The sequence below is a fragment of the Amphiprion ocellaris genome, chromosome 22 (genome assembly GCF_022539595.1).
Source record: "Amphiprion ocellaris isolate individual 3 ecotype Okinawa chromosome 22, ASM2253959v1, whole genome shotgun sequence".
Classification (NCBI taxonomy): domain Eukaryota; kingdom Metazoa; phylum Chordata; class Actinopteri; family Pomacentridae; genus Amphiprion; species Amphiprion ocellaris.
In genome coordinates, this window is record NC_072787.1 from 4,560,718 (window position 1) to 4,566,511 (window position 5,794).

At 39.1% G+C, this 5,794-nt stretch overlaps 1 long non-coding RNA gene across 1 annotated transcript; it reads right to left on the reverse strand.

Moving 5' to 3' along the window:
• Positions 1-2,925: 2,925 nt before the first annotated feature.
• On the reverse strand, positions 2,926-5,202 carry LOC129347968 (uncharacterized). Its single transcript, XR_008600337.1, has 2 exons — positions 4,764-5,202; positions 2,926-3,431 (listed from the first exon to the last, which is right to left on the reverse strand). It is a non-coding gene; the product is annotated as an uncharacterized LOC129347968 (long non-coding RNA).
• Between the last annotated feature and the right edge of the window lie 592 nt (positions 5,203-5,794).

A 5,794-nucleotide genomic window follows, 5' to 3' on the forward strand; every position in this document is an offset into this window, starting at 1 on the left:
TCAGAAAACTGCTTTCCAGATAAAGTCTACTAGTAGTTGAAGGCATTGATCAAACTAATGTTACCTTCTGATCTCCACAAACTTTACTCTTCAGTGAAGAGAATCAAAGTTTGTTGAGGATTTCTAAAAATCCCACAGGTGAAGGTCTGAGAAGAACTCAGATGGATGATCTAAATGTGAAATCAAGACTCATGGTCACAAGTTTTAAGGCTTCTGTTAACCATAAAGTTCAAACTAACAGAGAAGTACTGAGAAACTTAGAAGATACCAGTCCTTGGACTGTCTGAAAGTTAAATCTAACAGAGAACTACTGTGGGACTTAGAAAATTTCAGCCCTCAGACTGTCTGAAGGTTCAATCTAACAGAGAACTGCTCAGGAACTTAGAAGATATCAGTCCTTGGACTGTCTGAAAGTTCAATCTAACAGAGAACTACTGTGGGACTTAGAAAATTTCAGCCCTCAGACTGTGAAAGCTCAGGTCCTGAGGACTCGGGAGGTGTGGAGGCTTTGGAAAGTCTTGGAACTGAGGGTTCAACCCTCCAGCACAAACGCTGAAGTCCAACCTCCTGAGAAAAACGGTCGAGTCGAGACTCGAGTTAAAAAAAAAACTCGAAAACAACAAAAAATAGATGACAAATGCGCAAAAAAAAGAAGAATTAGCATCTGAGCGAGTAGCTCAGGGGGATAAGAAGAGAGACTACAGAGTGGAAGGTCGCAGGTTCAAGACCCGCCACGGGCACTTTTCTTTCTTTGTCTTTGTCAGGATATTGAGAAAATTTAAGAAGGGTCTGGTCTTGAACCAGCGACCTGCAGCTCCATAGGCAAATCCTTAACTCACTGAGCTACAGATCAGACAAAAAGAAATAAATTCGTCGTCCCTTTGACATCGTAGTTCCCGAAGTGACCACATGGGCGGAGCCTGGGTGGAGTCAGGGCGGAGAGTAGGCAGGGAGATGGGTGGCGGCCTCCCCCCTCTACTCCCCCACCTCCACCCACCACCCACCACACCTTCCCCCGCCCGACGAGTTCTTCGAGTCTCCACAGGTTTTCCCGAGTTTCTGGAGTTTCCACCAGGTCAGAGGCAGAACAAGTTGTCATGAAGAGGTATTGAAGTCGGCCAGGATGGACTGACTTTTTACAGTGACTAGAAGGAAGACCACTAGAAGAGCAGGTCTTTAACCACCATCCATAAAATCCATGGAGTCGCTCCAGAGAAATGAAGGGAGGTCAATTTTTTATCAATCTCCATCCAGATGTTCAACTTCATATCTTTACTTTGACATTTTTAGCAACACAAACCTTTAGTATCACACTTTATCATTTATTAGGACTTTAATGGAATCCACCAGCAGATTTACTTTTTGTTGACAAACTTTATTCTTGTCATCGTCAGACTGCAGTATTTAAAACTGTTCCTTCTATTTGACCTCATATTTATTAGTTTTAGTGGAGAAACTTATTTTAGTTGTCAATTAGTCTCTTAAAAACCAAATAATAAATTGGATTAGTCAAGCGGTTTAAATTTCTTACTTCGTCATATTTTAAATGTAACAGAAAATGGAAAAATAAAGTGTCTTGAGACAATTTCACCTGTAATTGGCGTTATATAAATAAAATTGAATTAAAATTGTATGTATCTTGTAATGTTGGAGTAATTCAGCCATATATGTTGGAAAACACATTTTCTTTGACCATTAATCTGTTGATTGTTTTCTCCACTAATTCATTTCTTGTTTTGGTTTATAAAATGTCAAACCCAAATATATTCAGTTTACTGTCATAAAAACCAAAAAGATTTACATTCATGATGCAGGAATCAGGCAGTTTTTCACTTTTTATCTTAGTTTAGTCAGAAAGATAGTTGATAATGTGTGAATTTTTGCAGCTTGCGATCTGTAAATGGTTTTAATCTTTGGGGCCGAGTGTCAAAAAACATTTAGAAACCAACATCAACAAAACATTCAAACATTTTGCATGACAATGTCTAATGAAAGGACATTTATTTCCAACGTAAATGTGTGATATTCATCCTCTGGAGCCTTCTCTTCACATCGTCTTCCACCTGGACTGGTTTGGTCAGGAGCATGTGCAACAAACATTTGAAAAACTGCACTTTAACATCAATGAATGACACTGAAGTTTAACTTCTACATAAATGAGACCGAGTCTGGATGTGCTGCTCTGTCATTAACTCCTAAGTTTAGGGAAAGTTCAAACAAAAGAGGACAGTTCAGATCAGACTTGAGAATGAGCTTACTTTGAACAAACATCTCAGACTTTCTGAGCTTCAGCACCTCTAGCAAGATATATTAACAACAAGCAACTCAAGAGATCCAGAAGTTGGAGAGAGTTAGCTTTAGCTGAGCCAAAGAACATGTGGGACGCTAACCCAGCAAACATTTCAGACTTTTCTCTGTGAATTCAGAGAAATAATTTTCTATTTAATGACAGAGCTACACATCTTAACTCAGTCTCATTAAAACAGACTCTAATTCAGTGTCATCCATCCATATTAAAGTGCAGTTACCCAAAATGTTTGTTGCATGAGCTCCAACAAAACCTGTCCAGGTAGAAGGCCACTTTGACAAACAGGAAGTGGAAGATTCCAAGCAGATTTATAGAAGGGGGAACCGAACTGTACTAAGTGTGGTTGAGTATAGAGGGGTGTTTTGTGGGTTTTTAAGGCTGATAATGATTATTAGTGAGACATTTGGAGTAGATATTCATTTGCAGTAAATGAAAGTATTTAAAATCTTGGAGTTAAACTTTGAAGAACACAAACTCTAACAGAAAACTTTGTTGATGTTTTTGTTTTGTTTACAGATGTTAAGTTAAAAGAGTTTTATTCGTTACGTATAACCAATCAAATCACTCCAGAAGACAGAGCGACCACAGGTAGATAAAGGTTCAGAGCCAAAGTAGCGCCATTTTTAAATGTATTTATTACCGTAAATCAGTAAAAAAAAATAAAATACTGATAATCAGTAAATCAGTCAGCCCACAATTACTACAATTCTACAATGTATGTCTCTTTCCTTTGACTTGTTATTTGTACAATATATGATGTATACGATGGTGTTTTTTCATACCAAAGGCTCTACTATGATGTTTTCTAAGAGACATACGATGCAACTCTGGTTGTTCTGGCCCTGGGCTGCTGCACTCCTCCTCTGTTGTTTTCTGGATTGTACTCAGCTTCATGCCTTCGTCCACCAGGCCTCCGTTGACTCGTCCCGCCTGCCGTCTCTGGAGCTGAAGCTGGATTGGAACAGACCAAAGTACAGTCCAATCACGATGCCAGCTGCCTCTCAAAAGGCTCCTTCATCTGGCAGGTGGCAGCACTTCTTCTGAGGGGAAGCTGAGCTGGTCCAGCAGAACTTTGGAGATGTGTTCCAGTGGTTGGTGGATGTGTGGGGAGATAGAGAGGGACCTTTGAATTGTTCAGAAAGGAAAACAGGAACCCATTGGTAGTTTTAGTTTAGGCTGCTACTGCGGTGTGTTTTGGGGTTTTAAGAGGTGAACAGGAAGAGGTTTTTTTTTGTATTGATTGTCTTTTACTTTGTTCCTGGTTGGAATGCCCATCAATGTCAACGTGAAGTTCACTTTTAGTTGTGTTTATTTATTTTTATTTTGCTAACACCCATTTGCTTTTAACCCCCTCACATGTTGTGTTGTTGTAAACTTAGTCTTTCAAATAAATACTCGTCAAACCCTCTGGAAACCAGCGTTTGTACTGTTTTTGTGTTGCTCCTCACCTACTTCAGACAGCCGGGACACAACAACGTTTTGTGGACTAAAGGCTTTTCTATGACGTTTTTAGAACGACATGCTATAACGTTTTCTGAGCGACATGCTATACTATGATGTTTTTAGACCAAAGGCTATAATATGACGTTTTTTGGGCGACATGTTATACTATGACGTTTTTAGACCAAAGGCTATACCATGACATTTGTTGGACGACATGCTATACTATGACGTTTTTAGAGCGACATGCTACACTACGAGATTTTTAGAGCGACATGCTATACTATGTCGTTTTCTGAACAACATGCTATACTATGACGTTTGTTGGACCAAAGACTATACTCTGACGTTTTTGGAGCGACATGCTATAGTATGACATTTTTAGACCAAAGGCTACACTCTGACATTTTTTGAGTGACATTCTATACTATGACGTTTCTTGGACGACATGCTATACTATGATGTTTTAAGAGCAACATGCTAAACTATGACAATTTTAGAGCGACATGCTATACTATGGACATTTTCTGGACCAAAGGCCATACTATGACGTTTGTTGGGCGACATGCTGTACTATGGACGTTTGTTGGATGACATGCTATACTATGGACATTTTCTGGACCAAAGGCTATACTATGACATTTGTTGGGAACATGCTATATTATAGGCTTTTTTAATTGACATATTACTATGATGTGTTTTTTGTTTGTGTTTTTTGTTTTTTAGCAACATATAATAATTTGAACAGTTTTAAAAATTACTATACTTTTACTTGTGCAATGAAATATTATTCTTTTTAGGCAAAGGCCATGTTTGATTACATATAGGCTATTAAATAAATGTTTATTAAAAACTAAAAAGTATTTAAAAAATAATAACCAACTTAGGCATTTACTGAGTCATTAAAATAGTGTAGAGTCTACGGCCACATCAGCATTATTATAAGCATCCTCTGGTAAATTCACAGCCATATACTGTAGGAAATCTAGCTGATCTCATCATGATGTCCACTTACCATATGGACTTCAGGAGATGATTAGATGATGATAAACTGTGACCTGCTGGTTGGGTTCTCTCTGTTCTCATATTTCCTCCATGTTTGTCTCCTGATGCTGCCTTACTTCAGCCAGTCCATGAGCAACAGAAAACACAGTTTGCCTTGTATCCATTGCCAGGGGTTCCACTCTTCCCACTCCAGTCTGTACATTTGCAAACGTTGCTTCTTTAGACATGGTGGAGTTTCAGGTGTAGACATTTTTAAACGTGCGGGTGCAGCAGCGTCTGTAACCAGGCAACCAGAGACAGGACCGGACAGGACGGGACACACAGAGACGTCTGAAGTCTGTCCACTGGACCTGGCATCGGGTCCTCGCTGCATAGGTCCTACGAAGAGGAAAATGGCTGCCCTTAATATTTCCTGTGTTTTATTTTATTCATTATGCAGTTTTGATGAGTGTGTGACAGACGTGTATGAGACATTTATGAAAATATGGAACAACTTGCGTCCCGTATTGATTCAATACGGGACGCAACAATTAATTGTCAAATAAAGGACGTTTCCGTATTTTAAGGGACGGGTGGCAACCCTACAGAGCAGTGTAAAGAAACTGGTCACCTAGCAAACTGAATTAGTCTAGGTAACACTTTGTTTATTATGTGTGTTTTCTGCTCAAGTTAATGTCCTGGTTTGATTCATTTTAAATTACTCCTGATCTTGAAAGGTTTTAAACTGTGCAGTCAAAATAGTTACAACTGTGAGTGAATAGCTTGAAATGAACTGCCCTAGACTGCCCTGTTCATAGCCAACCATTCTTTCACAGCATGCTATATCAAGAGTTATTGTGCAATGATAGATAAATGCAGCCCATTTTTCAACTATTTCCTGTTTAGTATGCGTACCCTAGATTGTTTTTGATCATTTGTTGTAGCCATTTATTTAATCAATTTTAATCCACTCCATAGCAACACCGTCTGAACTGACCAGTCTGGTGAAATTCTGGACTGGATGGGAGACTCTACCAAGAACTCTCTCCTCAGAAGTAGTGA